The sequence below is a fragment of the Sus scrofa genome, chromosome X (genome assembly GCF_000003025.6).
Source record: "Sus scrofa isolate TJ Tabasco breed Duroc chromosome X, Sscrofa11.1, whole genome shotgun sequence".
Classification (NCBI taxonomy): Eukaryota; Metazoa; Chordata; class Mammalia; order Artiodactyla; family Suidae; genus Sus; species Sus scrofa.
Window position 1 is genome coordinate 118641540 of NC_010461.5, and position 14152 is coordinate 118655691.

A 14152-nucleotide genomic window follows, 5' to 3' on the forward strand; every position below is an offset into this window, starting at 1 on the left:
ACTTTTTAGTTTGTATCTACACAGATACTCCTTTTCTGGAACTTGAGAAAAAGTTAAATTTATCAAAATTCCCCAAACCTTCAGAAATGCCAGTAATTTTGAAAAAAATTACTTTGTCCATTACCTTTCATGAAGCAGTATGGTTATTAGTGCAAATATATAATTAAAATAAGTCTCTGCTTAGATTATTGAGTCATGCCATTAGTATGAAGCAGGAAAGCAAGAGAAGAACTAGTTCAGGTTGGTAAATAAAATTAACTTGGGTGCCAGTCTGCCTGAATTCAAATCCCAATTTAGTCATTTCTTAGCTGTGTAACTTTTTGTGAGTTACTTTTAAGTCTCAGTTCCTCACTTGTAAAGCAAAGTGGTGGTCTCTATTTTACAGGATTAAATGACGTAATTCATATGGAACACTTAGTACAGTGCCTGGCACAAAGTCTGAGTGCAATAATTGGTAACCATTACTATTATTATTCTCTCTAGGAGACATCCCACCATAACTGCTCAGACTATATGAGTCTTCATGGCCCTTACTGCTCATCTGGCCCATGATTGTTCACATAGAGGCTCAACTTGGAAAGGGAGCCTATTTTAACTCTGCAATTCGACCTTTTCTGGTGTTGGCACAGTGGCAGTAATGGCATTTTATACTTATGGAATAGCAATTTGTGGCAGTTCCTGTCCTCTTGATAGATTCCAACTGCTGGTTCGAGCATATGTTGCTGTGGATATTAAAACCGCAAACCAGTAAGATCTATTTTGATACAAAGGTTAGGAAGAAGAACAACTTTTCAGTTGGCAATATAACTTTTTTTGTTGTTTCTTTTGTTCTTTAACATGTGAACAGGTCCATATAGATATCATGGAGTAGGAAAGTAATTGTATAAATAGCTCTAAATCAAATCAACGAATATTTACAAAACATCTACTATACTAAGTACTGTTGAGAATGCATCAATGTATAAGACATCCCTTAGAGAGCTAATGATCTGGTTGGAAAGGTAAGAGATATGAGGATTTATAGAAGTTAAGTAACAAATATTGAAGTTACAGTGTCAGTCGGCAGCAAGATACATATTTCCAGCACAAAAGGAAAAGTGTATTGTCTCTTAAAATAACTATGTGGCTAGAGGAGAGGAGGAGAACGAATCTTTCAGCATGGGAATATATGCAAATAAATATACCAGAAAATGGAAAGTATAAGAGTTTCACTAGATCTGGTTTGTTTTAGGAGATATATTGGGACTAAGGGTGCAATTCCATTTCAGGATAAAGAGTGTGAGCTTTGTTCCTATTATTGTGTGTCACTGAGTGCTGTATAGCAAAGAGGGGTAGGAATAAAATGAAAATTTAGGGAAAAAAATGATTTGAGCCCAATTTGTAGGACTGACTGAAAGAAGGAAAGGCAAGGTTAACTAGTATGGAGGTTATCAAAGGAATATGAGGCCACTGGAAAAGAAGAAAAGGAAGGTTGCAATGGAAGAATCAATAATATTTGCTGACTTGGACCAGGGTGGCAAAGAAAAAGAATGAGATGAAATTCCTGATTTGGGGAGCTGAGACAAATGTTGAGATATTTCAACTAACTGGGGGAGTTAGAAAGTTTGAGTTTGTCTGTTTTAGAAGATCAAAATTTGAGTCGTAGTCCTATTAGTATTGTGCAATAATTGAAAGTAGATTTAACTCATGAGATAGTAGGATTTGGAGTTTGGAAAGTTACCCTCAGCGGTGGCATTTGGAAGTATGAGAGTGATGGAATCAAGTATAGGAAGAGAAGAGTCTATGGATGCAGACCAAACTTTGGACAGTATCCACAATTCAGAGGAACTGTCAGAGAAGAAAGCCATTGTCAGGTACTGTAGGTTAGGGATAGTCTCAGCCAGTTTATCTTTTATGCTTGATTACTAGGAAATCCAAAATCAATTTGGTGCCAAAGTAGAATATTTGCCTTATCCCAAATAGCTGATACATTCCTCTCATTCCTAGTAATTTCAGATTTTGTTTGGCTTTATTTTATTCCTTTCTCTTTTACCTGAAGCTTTATATTTCAAGTTGACACAAACCTTTTCTGATAATGGGCAGGATATAAATGATGGATGAAGAAAAGTAAGTAACATAAAACTATGTGAAGAAACAGTCCAAAGAAGGTGAAATCTGTAATAGTTTCAAATATGGTAAGCACACAGTGTAAGCATCAAAAGGCAGCATGGCATTTTCCCTATTGAGAAACAATGTGACTTTTCAAAGTAAATAAAATCTTGGAAAAGCTTGGGTTTTGGGGTGAGACTGCCAAAAGAAAAGGGTAAAACATGTATTAGGGAATTTTAAAAATTTGAATAAAACATATATATGAAAGTATCTTGTGAATTTCTCCCTTAAAAATCATGTTTTCATAACATTGAATGCTTGCATATCATCCTACACCCCTAAAGCAGGTGTCCGGCCCCCAAGCTGCATTTCCGACATCCTTTTATGAAAGTAGATTTAGAAGTCGATATAGGTGAACAAATTTTTCTACCTGCTGATTATGTTCTCAAGATGGGCCAAACCAAAAAGTTGGCAGGTATGCATCTGCAGGGCCCAAACACACAGGTTGAAGGCTATCTAGAGGGAACTTGCATGCTTCTTCCAGACACTGCTACCTGAAGCTTCACTTGAAACCAAGAAAATGGTATTACAAAAACTCATGATTGTACAAGACAAAATTAGAAAGAAAATCATTTTTGCTTTGGCCTTATTAACAATCACCGGAGTGGCTTAAAAACATACATAGACCAATGGAATATAATCATGAGCACAGAAGCAAACTGCCACATATATAGTCAACTAATATTTGTCAAGGGAGACAAGGATACTCAATGAGGTAAAGGGTAGTCTCTTTAATAATACTTTCATGATAAAAGCTCATGAAATTTTTTTGAATATGATACCAAAAGCACAAGCAACAGAAGCAAAAATAAATAAGTGGGAGTGTATCAAACTAAAAACTTCTTACATAGCCGAAGAAATGGTTAACAAAATGAAAAGGCAACCTACGGAATGAGAAAGGAAATTTGCAAATCATGTATCTGGTAAGAGCTTGGTATCTCAAATATGTAGAGAACTCATAAAATTCAATAGCAAAATATCCAAGTAATCCATTTTTTTTTTTTTGGCTTTTTAGGGCTGTACCCATGACATATGGAGGTTCCCAGGCTAAGGGTTGAATTGGAGCTGCAGCTGCCAGCCTACGCCAGAGCCACAGCAGTGTGGGGTCCCAGCCACATCTGCGACCTACACCACAGCTCACAGCAATGCTGGATCCTTTTTTTTTTTTTTTAAGTGACCATGCAATTTTTTTATTACTCAATGAATTTATTGCATTTATAGTTGTACAATGATCATCACAATCCAATTTTATAGGATTTCCATCCCACAACCCCAGTGCATCCCCCCAACCCCTGAACTGTCTCCTTTGGAAACCATAAGGTTTTCAAAGTCTGTGAGTCAGTATCTGTTCTGCAAAGAAGTTCAGTCTGTCCTTTTTCAGATTCCACATGTCAGTGAAAGCATTTGATGTTGGTGTCTCATTGTATGGCTGACTTCACTTAGCATGATAATTTCTAGGTCCATCCATGTTGCTAAAAATGCCAGTATTTCGTTCCTTTTAATGGCTGAGTAATATTCCATTGTGTATATGTACCACCTCTTCTGGATCCACTCCTCTGTCGATGGACATTTAGGTTGTTTCCATGTCTTGGCTATTGCAAATAGTGCTGCAATGAACATTGGAGTACTTGTGTCTTTGAGAGTCATGGTTTTCTGTGGATAGATGCCCAGGAGTGGGATTGCTGGATCAAATGGTAGTTCTATTTTTAGTTTTCTGAGGCATCTCCATACTGTTTTCCACAGTGGTTGCACCAATTTATAATCCCACCAACAGTGTAATAGGGTAACACTGGATCCTTAATCCACTGGGCAAGGCCAGGGATTGAACCTGTGTCCTCATAGATGCTAGTCAGATTCATTTCCACTGAGCTATGACGGGAACTCTGAAATAATCCAAATTTTAAGATGAAAAGAGGACACAAAGAGATATTTTTCCAAAGAGACATACAAATGGCCAACAAGAACATGAGAAGCTACTCAATATCACTAATCATCAGGGAAATGCAAGTCAAAACTACAATGAAAAGTCATTTTACACCTGTTAGATTGGCAGTTATGACAAAGACAAAAAACAAGTGTTGGCAAGGGTGTGGAGAAAAAAGAACTCTTATTCCATGTTGGTGGGTATTAAGTTCAGCTACTATGGAACAGTGTATGGAGGTTCCTCAAAAAATTAAAATATGAGTGCCATATAATATAGCAGTCCAGCTTCTGAGTATATATCTAAAAGAAATGGAATCAAGATCTCAAAGAGACATCTGTACCTCCGTGTTCACTGCAGCGTAAGTCACAATAGCCAAGATATGGAAATAATCTAGTGTCTGTCGATGGATAAATTGATAAAGATGTGATATTTCATCCCTTAATGCCTTTGTTTATGCTTTATTTTATATCCAAAGTATCCTTTAGGGTGAAGGAAAACTGTGAGAATTTTTATTCTATTCTCATAAATATGGAAGACTTAAAAGGTATTGGTTTAGAAGTGAATTTAGATGATACTATCCATTTGGATTGTGTTGAATTTCACATTTGATTGAAACATCCAAAGAGGTGATGTCCTGTTACCACTAATTAGCTCAATTTCTGCTTGAGCCACATTCTCTTTAGGCTGGATATTTCAGCCATCTTATTAATGGGATGAACATTGCATCCACAAAATGGAACTTTATCTTCAATAGTTGGCTTATGATTTTTTTCACTTATTTTTGATCATAAAAATTTCTTCCTAGTTTTGACAATCTCATTTCAAATATCTTCATAATTGTTAAGTTATGAATATGTCATCAAATGTAGAAAATGTAAAAAACATGTCATGGCACCCCCTTAAGAAATTTATATCTGAAATTTAAGTTTGCATGGGAACCTTTATTAGGCTACCAACCTCTTAGAGAATGTCATAAAAATTATGGCTTATTTTCTTTTAAATAACTATAGACAGAGAAAATTTACACATAAATTAGGGGAGATTGTGAGAACCCTGATGTCTATGACTTTTTGTGAGTCCATATGTCTGGATGATTCATCTTTAGTGAAGGGAAGTTAAGTAATTCTACATTCTACCCAGAATAGCTCTGTAAGTTTCATTTTTCTCATCTTTAAAATAACATAATATGGCCCACTTTGTAAGGTAATTATGATAATTTAAGATAATGTGTGTAAAGAACTTCTACTGTTATTGTTATGACATTTTACAAACCTCATATCCTTCCAACCTTTGTGGTTCCATCAATAGCATTGCACCTTTGGATGTTGTTAATCCTAAGCAAAGGATTTCTATACTTATGTATTGTGCACATTTCATGAGATATAAGCATAATTTTAACTACTTAGAACATTTCTTTTTTGTACTAACTTCTCAGAATGAACCCCAAGTTCCTTTAGATGTTGCTGGCAAAGTGACATGGTGATTGATACATGATGATTTCTTTTAGTTTGGAAAATAATCTTGAAAGATCTCTTGTATTCACTCATGGAAACTCATTCTTCGTTCTCTTTTGATAGTTATTAATATGTTTTTCCATCACATTGTATAGACTCTGCTTTGTAAGCTTAGCAACTTCCATTGGATGAAACAATTCAATATGGACCTGACCTGCTAACAGAAACATTGTTTTTTTTTCCTCTACTACAAGAATCAAAAAAAGTTATCACATTATCTAAATAAGGTAACATAGATCCACCAATAAATATTACAGTAATCAGTGAAGAATTTCTGTGTGTTTCTCTGTAAAGGAAAGATATAGACAGAATTAATATTTTTTCAAGTCCTAGGAACATCATGAAACTACATGAATCAGATGGAACATATGTCCTTTAATACTGAGGCAAACAGAATATATTAATGATAGATTTTGACTTTGAATTTTCGGGGATTTTAAAGTCCTAGTTAGAATAATATCTTGTATTTTTCCGTTCTCAATCTATCAAACCATGTTGTAATAATAATTCAGATAGATAACAATATTTAAAAACCATATATTCGATGCTCAGGAAAAAACTGTAACTCACAGTCAATATTTATCAGGGATGCTCTGCATGTTTGTTTTTAAATTTAGCCTATCAACTTAACATATATGTGCATGTGTGTATATATGTGGAAAGAGTTTTTGTAGCAATACTAAATTGTATTAAATTTTCAGTATGAAAATATAATACCTACGTCATATGTTTTCCATATGATTCCAATTTTGGAGGCCCCTTAACATCAAATGTATTGTAAGAACTCAATAGTGGAATCTGAATTGTTTACTGTGTAGCCAACAGCTCAAGGCATCTAAATTAGTCATTTTGAAGGGCAAAAGAGCTAACTCTGGTAGATCTAGTAGACTTAGTATGAAGGCAGGGAAGTATTCAAATTCATCTTTATTTTTTCTTTCTCTCGGAATCAGATTCTGAAAATGATCTGCTGGGTTTTTTTTGTTTTGTTTTGTTTTGTTTTTTTTAAGGGCCTAAGAGATTAAATAGAAATCTGCATGATGGAGCTTTATCTCACAGAGGTTTTTAGACTTAGGACATGGAATGCTTTTGAGAACAAAACACATAAAATAAAGAACCTTCTTAAAAACTTGCGTCTGAATAGATACATGAGATTGTATCTGTTTATATCTTGGGGAAACAAATAATGTTTAGTTTTCCAAATAAAAGGGTTATTTTGTATTTTTAGTGTGATTTAGAGGTCAAAATGGTTTACCCTCAACTTGCAAGTGTGTTGTTTGACCTACATAGTTTATCTTTTTAAGAAATAACATCTAGGAATTCCCACTGTGGTGCAGTGGAAATGAATCCGACTAGTATCCCATGAGGCAGTGGGTTCGATCCCTGGCCTTGCTCAGAGGGTGGAGGATCCAGCGTTGCTGTGAACTGTGGTGTAGGTCACAGACTCTGCTTGGATCCCACATTGCTGTGGCTGTGGTTTAGGCTGGCCACTGCAGCTCCAATTCAACCCCTAGCCTGGGAACCTCCATATGCTGTAGGTGTGGCCCTAAAAAGCAAAAAAAAAAAAAAAAAAAAAAAAAAAAAAAAAAAAAAAAGAAAGAAAGAAAGAAAGAAAGAAGGAAAAGAAAAAAGAGGAATAACATCTAAAAACCCTGAAATGTCACCAAAAAATCCAGATTTCTAGAATTTCCTGAAAAATAAGAATATTTGACAATGCTGGAATAATATTCCCATGTGGCATTTATTTGCGGAAGCTGAACTACTGCTAACTACCCTTTAAATAGGGGCAAACGTATGTCTTTTTTTGTTCCCCCACTTGCCTGCTCCATGCATTTAAATGATCTGCCTGGCCCCTGTAAACATTTAAGTTTGAGAGACCCTTGTCTAAATATTCTACAGGTTCATATAAAAGCATATGTATTTTAGCACTTCCTAGAAATAAAATAATTAAAATCCACTTATTAACTCTCACATTGCAGCCTATAAAAATCTACCTCTATCACTTAAGGGAGGAGTGGCTCTCTCAATAGACCAGTGGCCTCTGGGAAATCAGTCTCCTTGTCCTTCCAGTTTGTTTTCGCTGAGTATTTTTAGCTTATTGGCCAACATGAATTAACACCAAGATTCAGTCCCATTCTCAAGGACAGCTTACAGGAGTCTTCAACCATTCATTCCATAGGGGACTAAGCATTATTCCAATGCACAATGTTTAGCATTTTCATAGTTCTTACCACTGTTTAAAATTAACACAGTAACTATCACTATCTGAAAGCGATGTGTTGATTTATATACACGTGTGTGTCTTTCTCCACTGGAATCCCATGATAACAGGTATTGTTTTGCTCACAACTGTATCCCCAAGACCAAATATGAGCCTAAATTTGCACATATTAGGCACTACTTATGATGAAGTTACTGCATATAAATGCACTGTGCAACACCGAGGGCTACCATGGAACCCATGGAGTAATTTGTTGCACAAAAAACTACGGAATTTTACGGAAGCTCTGCCAGTTTGGAAACAATTTTATTATTCCAGGTAGAAGATTAGTGGCTTATATTAGAGTGATAATTGTGGAGATGGAAATAAGACATCAGATCCAATATATATACTTGAGTTATAGCCAACTACACTTGCTGATGGATGGATAATGATGATGGCAAGTGTTAGAGGGGTCACTGATTTTCCATTCCCAATCCTTCCATTAGAGTGACACTCTTAGCCTCTTTCCACTCACTCACCCTTTCTTTTCTTTCACTTGCTGGTCCTCAGGTAAGGAAAATAGACTTATCTAATTAGTTTAAGAGAACATACTGAGCATACAAGGTTCATTCCTATACTCTTCTGGTCTCTTTCTTGGGATGTACCTGTCTACAGAGAGGATGAATTCTGGTCTCCACTCTTGGCCATTGTGGTAAGGCTCTACTGCATATCCATTAGCTTTTACAGAAATCCTTTGAATTTGAGAGGAGTGTGTCCACTTTTGAAAATGACAGTAAGCCCAATTAGCTGCACACCTAATTCACATCCCCTAATGGAGCTTGAGTCAGTAATCAAGCTAAGAGTTCAACTTTTGTTTCTGCTCTCCCTCCCTTTTCTCCTTTTCTCTCTCTCTCTCTCTCTCTCTCTCTCTCTCTCTCTCTCTCTCTCTCTCTCTCTCAAGAAATAAGGGGAAGGGAGAAGAGTTATTATTTACTGGGCTTCTCAACCATGTGAGCTGGAATATTTTGAAAAGTAATATAATGTTGGCTGTTGGCTTCAGACATGTGGAAATAGCCTTACATAATTAATTTTCATCTAAAAGTTTTTTTTCCTTATGAGACAATTCAGCGTTAATTCAAAAAAATATTTACAGAGTCTGTACTATGTGCCAAGCATTCTAATAGATATGGAGTGGGTGTTGAATACTATAAAATGACTTCATACATTTGTTAGGTTAATGGCATGCTCTTTCTTATTGGAACTAATAATGTTAGGTCTTATGTTACTGCCATCATACCTAACTTCAAAATTTAAATCAGGATTACAGATTCACATTCAGAAATCAGTCGCGTTTCTGTATACTAACAACGCAATATTAGAAAAGGAATACAAAAATACAATACCTTTTAAAATTGCACCCAAAAAGTCAAACACCTGGGAATACACCTGACCAAGGAGGTAAAGGACTTATATGCTAAGAACTATAAAATATTCATCAAGGAAATTAAAGAAGATAAAAAGAAATGGAAAGATATTCCATGCTTCTGGGTTGGAAAAATTAATATTGTAAAAATGGCCATACTACCCAAAGCAATCTACAGATTCAATGCAACCCCTATCAAATTACCCATGACATGTTTCACAGAACTAGAACAAACTATCCAAAACGTTATATGGAACCACAAAAGACCCAGAATTGTCAAAGCAATCCTGAGAAACAAAAACCAAGCAGGAGGCATAACTCTCCCAGAATTCAAAAAATATTACAAAGCCACAGTCATCAAAACAGTGTGCTACTGGTACCAAAACAGACAGACCAATGGAACAGAATAGAGAATCCCGAAATAAACCGGACACCTATAGTCAATTAATCTTTGACAAAGGAGGCAAGAGCATCAAATGGGAAAAAGATAGTCTTTTCAGCAAGCATTGCTGGGAAACCTGGACAGCTGCATGTAAATCAATGAAACTAGAACACACCCTCACACCATGTGCAAAAATTAAAAATTTATGTCTTAAAGACTTAAATGTAAGACAAGACACCATCAAACTCCTAGAAGAGAACATAGGCAAAACATTCTCTGACATCAGCCTTACAAATGTTTTCTCAGCTCAGTCTCCCAAACCAACAGAAATAAAAACAAAAATAAACCAATGGGACCTAATCAAACTGACAAGCTTTTGCACAGCACAGGAAAACAAAAAGATAACTTACAGAATGGGAGAAAATACTTTCCAATGATGCAACTGGCAAGGGCTTAATCTCTCAAATATACAAGCAACTTATACAACTGAACTGCTAAAAAGCCAACAACCCAATTGAAAAATGGGCCAAAGACCTGAATAGACATTTCTCCAAGGAAGATATACAGATGGCCAACAAACACATGAAAAAAGGCTCAACATCACTAATTATTAGAGAAATGCAAATCAAAACCACTATAAGGTACCACCTCACACCAGTCAGAATGGCCATCATTAATAAGTCCACAAATAACAAGTGCTGGAGGGGCTGTGGAGAAAAGGGAACCCTCCTGCACTGTTGGTGGGGATGTAAGCTGGTACAACCACTATGGAGAACAGTATGGAGCTACCTTAGAAATCTATGCATAGAACTACCATATGACCCAGAAAGCCCACTCTTGGGCATATATCTGGACAAAACTTTCCTTAAAAAAGACACATGCACCCGCATGTTCATTGCAGCCCTATTCACAATAGCCAGGACATGGAAACAACCCAAATGTCCATCAACAGATGATTGCATTAGGAAGAAGTGGTATGTATACACAGTAGAATACTACTCAGCCATAAAAAAGAACAAAATAATTCCATTTGCAGCACCATGGATGGAACTAGAGACTCTCACACTGAGTGAAGTAAGTCAGAAAGAGAAAGACAAATACCGTATGATATCACTTATATCTGGAATCTAATATATGGTACAAAGGAACCTTTCCACAGAAAAGAAAATCATGGACTTGGAGAATAGACTTGTGTTTGCCAATTGGGAAGGTGAGGGAGTGGGGTGGTTGGGGAACTTGGGGTTAATAGATACAAACTATTGCCTTTGGAATGATTAGCAATGAGATCCTGTTGTGTAGCACTGGGAACTATGTCTAGTCACTTATGATGGAGCATGATAATGTGCAAAAATAGAATGTGTACATGTATGTATAACTGGGTCACCATGCTGTACAGTAGAAAAAAAATTGTATTGGGGAAATAAGTATAAAAAAATTTAAATCAGTACACTACCTTAAAAAATTATCTTGCTGGAGTTCCCTGCTAGCCTAGCAGTTAGGAATCCAGCTTTGTCACTGCTGTGGCTCAGGTCACTTTTGTCTCTCAGGTTTGATCCCTGGCCTGCATGCCATGGGTGTGGCCAAAAAGAAAGAACAAAAAAACTATCTTGTTTCTCCCCAGTTTTACCTAGAAGGAAATGAAAATATCATACTAATATTTTCATTGGCATTCTTTATTCTGTAAGATAGGCATGCTAGCTTGCAAGAAAATATTCATGGGATGAATTTTGTCCTCTCTTCCTTAAACTCATATATTGAAGTCCTAACTCCAATACCTCAAAGTGTGGCAGTATCTGGAGACAGGGTCATTACAGAGGTAACAAGTTAAAATGAAGTCACTCGGGTGGGCCCTAATCCAATATGAGTAGTGTCCTTATAAAAAGAAATGTGACATAGACATGCACAGAAAGAAGACAAGGTGAAGATAGAGGGAGAAGTTGGCTGTTGAGAGGGGCCTGGAACAGACTTTCCCTTACAGCCCTCAGAAGGAACCAACCCTACTGACACCTTGATTTTGGAATTCCAACCTCCAGAAATGTGGCATAATAAATTTTTATGTTTTAGCCACCCAGTGTGTGGTACTTCATTGCAGCAGCCCTAGAAAATGAATGTAGTACATGAGACTACACAATTAATAAGTGGCAGAATCAAGATTAAAATCCTTAACGCATTGGGTGACTCATCCTGAGACTAGGAGAATCTGTGCCCTGAAAGCGCCATCACAGGACACAGCAGACAGGAGTCAAGGGCAAGGATCTAACAGTCATGCTCACTGAGACACGTCATCTGAGCTGTAAATTCTTCTCAGTTTGACTGCTCTCAACCAGTCACCAAATCTCTAGTCAGTCTCCTCTCCCCATACCACCCCTGCCTACCTGGATTCCTGCCATTGTTACCCAAGGAGTCTCTAGAAGCCTCTGGTCTCCTCTCATCTAATCTCTACACTAAAATAAAAGCCCTTCAAGACCTTACTTAACCTACTTTTCTAGCCTCTTCTCTCTGTGTTTCCTAAATTCACACACACACTGACCACTGGCAACTCTCTGATGTGCCATGGTCACTCTGACCCCCTGGGCATTTACCCATGCAGACGCTAGGGCTTGTAGGAGTGTAGCCAGCTGCCTCTAATAGCAACTTCAAGTGCTGCATAATCCTTTTGTACACAGTGGCCTGAGGCAACCACAGGTCCTGCTTTTCTTTTCTGCCCAGTGACCTATACTCATCCTTTCAGACCAGCTCTGAGGTCTCCTCCATTCTCTCATCTTCCCCAATGCCCCAAGCAAAGTTAGTTTCTCCCGCTTCATACTTGTATTATGTAGTTCTTGTTTCATGGCAGAATAATTTAATATTACATTGATGCAACAATTCTGTCAGATTTCAAATGTAGACAAAACCTGGATTCAAATCTCAGATCTGCTGTTTACAAGCACTGTTTTTTCATTTGGCAAATTTCTTAACTCCTGTAAGCCTCACTTTTCTCATCTTCAAAAATACCATATGATTTTACTTAAATGTGGAATCTAAAAATAAAACAAGTAAACCAAAACCCAGACTCATAGATACAAAGAACAAATTGATGGTCACCAGAGGAGGGGGAGGTGTTGAGTCAATGGGATTAAGAGATATAAACTTCCAGTTATAAAGTAAATAAATAATGTGAGTGTAATGTACAGCATAAGGAATATTGTCATTAATATTATAATACTTTGTATATTTATATTATTATAACTTTCTATATGACAGATGGTAACCATTTCACAATGTATACAAATGCCAAAATCACTATGTTGTATACTAGAAACTTGTATAATACTATGTCAATCATGCTTCAATAAATATTATATTATGTATAATTCTAAAAATATAAAGGTGACATTAAAAGCAATATTCAGAGAAAGAAGAGTAATGGAAACCCAGTTTGCACAGAGTGGAAGCTTAAAAATGTTACAGAGAAGGCAGAACCACTGATTTTGGTTCTATTTACATTTTCTAGGTCAATTATCTTCACATTGGAAAGGAGTGAACAAACATCACTATTTTGATGGAACTGAGCTCCTAACTAGTAGAGTAATGGTAAGGAAACATCTGTCTTTAAATCATCACTTAATATTTAAATGCAGAAAAGGATATTTTAAAACAAAAGTTTTGTATATTTGATCACACACTCTCTCTCTCTCTATATATATATATACACACATACTATATATATATATATATATGAACTATTGTGCTATGCTTCTGAAACTAATGCAACATGTTAATCGATGGCACTTCAATAAAAAATAATAATATTTGCATTTCTTTAATAATTAGTGATGTTGAGCATTTTTTCACATGGCTGTTGGCCAACCATATGCATTCTCTGGAGAAATGTCTATTTAGGTCTTCTGCTCATTTTTCAATTGGGTTGTTTCTTTTTTTGCTGTCGAGTGGTATGTGTTGTTTGTATATTTTGGAGATTAAGCCCTTGTCGGTTGCACTGTTTTAAATTATTTTCTCCCATTTCATAGGTATCTTTTTTTATGGTTTCCTTTGCTGTGCAAAAGCTTGTCAGTTTGATTAGGTCCCATTGGTTTATTTTTGCTTTTATTTCTGTGGCCTTGGGAGGCTGACCTAAGAAAACATTTGTACGGTTGATGTCAGAGAATGTTTTGCTTATGTTCTCTTCTAGTAGTTTTATGGTGTCTTGTCTTTTGCTTAAGTCTTTAAGCCATTTCGAATTTATTTTTGCACATGGTATGAGGGTGTGTTCTAGTTTCATTGATTTACATGCAGCTGTCCAGGTTTCCCAGCAATGCTTGCTGAGAAAACTGTCTTTTTCCCATTTGATGTTCTTGCCTCCTTTGTCAAAGATTAATTGACCATAGGTATCTGGGTTTATTTCTGGGTTCTCTATTCTATTCCATTGGTCTGTATGTCTGTTTTGGTACCAGTACCACACTGTCTTGATGACTGTAGCTGTGTAATATTGTCTGAAGTCTGGGAGAGTTATGCCTCCTGCTTTTTTTTTTTCCCCCTCAAGATTGCTTTGACAATTCTGGGTCTTTTATGGTACAATGAG

At 36.4% G+C, this 14152-nt stretch overlaps 1 long non-coding RNA gene across 1 annotated transcript in view; it reads left to right on the plus strand.

Annotated features, from left to right (window-relative positions):
* Positions 1 to 13165, plus strand: part of LOC110257660 — an 87795-nt gene extending 74630 nt beyond the window's left edge. The window contains exon 3 of the long non-coding RNA XR_002340574.1: positions 13085 to 13165. This is a non-coding gene — a long non-coding RNA (uncharacterized LOC110257660). The remainder of the gene's footprint in view (positions 1 to 13084) is intronic.